Below are 1,626 nucleotides of genomic sequence, written 5' to 3' on the forward strand. Positions count from 1 at the left end.
TTTATTAGCAATTTTTTTATGTACAGAATTATTTCAAAATTTCAATTCTTTGTGAAAACGCAATCAAAGTTTGATCATTTCATACAGTTGCTATACCAAAAGACAGTTAGAAAAACACATATCTTAGCCATTTTTGGGAAGTTTACTCATCTGTTAGGCTGAACATATTCTATTTATCCAGTTTATTAGTTGTATGATGAAATTTTCAAAAACGTAAATTTTGAATTACCTCACTATATTATTAAACGTGGGATATGCAATTAAATTTTGGAAAAATTTAAAGTTATTAGCTGTCAATATTCGTAGTTATTATTTGAAGCTTTGTTATGCCTACTATTAAACCACCAAAATTAGCCATATTGAACGCCAAGTCTGTTTGGATTTCTTCGAGTTCAAGCAGTTGGCTAGATTGGCATTTATGTATACATAGCCTTTTCAGCTTCAGCTTGAGGTTGAAGTTACCTTTCGACTAGCTGAGAAGCACACAGAAAATGGGAAAAATAATTTAAAAATTATGATTTCTATAGATTTTCGTACGGGCTATCCGATGGTGATATACGTTTTACAAAATTGTCCCATTTCCACGGTGAAAATTCGAAAAGAAAATTTATTTGTAATTTTTTTCAAAGATGGTAGTTTTTAATTGTTGTACTTCATATTAATCGAAAGATCAGATCCCAAAAAAATCTATAGAAATCATAGTTTTCGAATTTTGTTTCCCTTTTTTTATTTGCTTTTTAGCTTGACTAAAAGTAGCCTGTATATGCAAAATGAGCTTTTGCAAGCTTTTACTTAGAATTGCCTGCCCTGCCTATAAGCATTATGGTGATGTGTAAAACCGAATTTCTAAAATAGTTATATTCTTGGAATGTTAAAAAAATCAACACACATACAGTTATGAGTATCGAATGGAAAGAAAATTTGAAATGATTTAATATCAAACACATGAATTTTAGATAAACTATTTTTACTCAAAAGCACTAATAAATCGACAGAAAGATATGTACATAAATATAATTTTATACAATTTGCTGTTTAAATACAATAATGAATATTGGCAAATGGTGAAATATTTAATGCAATCTGATTGCACAGAGTCCCTTGCATTATTAAATATTAAACCAATGATTAAAGCTTTAAATTTAAATCCATAATTTGCTGGCAATAGATTTTAAACACATCAATTGCTTAAACTAATTCTATTCAAATTTATTTTAATATATGCCATTAAATATAAATTAACGCAGTCACACGAATAGCCATTGTACATACGAGTGTGTGTGTAAATTTTAAATGCTTTTAGCCTTAATTTGCCACGCTGACCGACGCACAATTATGCTACTCACGGTTGCTCTTTGCATGGCTACACAATTGGCCCACAAATTAAATGCCTACATATGTATGTATGTATTTCTTTATATAATGTACATACATATACATCAGACCACGTAAAAAAAATCCTACAATGCCACTGGAATAAGACTCAAATTTTAGCAGTTGGCATAGTTAATTTATGAATCTCCCCACTCTAGGACAGTTCTAAGAGGTCGCGGGTCGAGCCTTCATTTAGTTCTTTCCTTACTTATACTTATACTTATACTTATACTTATACTTATACTTATACTT

This window comes from Rhagoletis pomonella, unplaced genomic scaffold, assembly GCF_013731165.1.
Source record: "Rhagoletis pomonella isolate Grant_MI unplaced genomic scaffold, Rhpom_1.0 Rhpom_scaffold_00007, whole genome shotgun sequence".
Taxonomy (NCBI): domain Eukaryota; kingdom Metazoa; phylum Arthropoda; class Insecta; order Diptera; family Tephritidae; genus Rhagoletis; species Rhagoletis pomonella.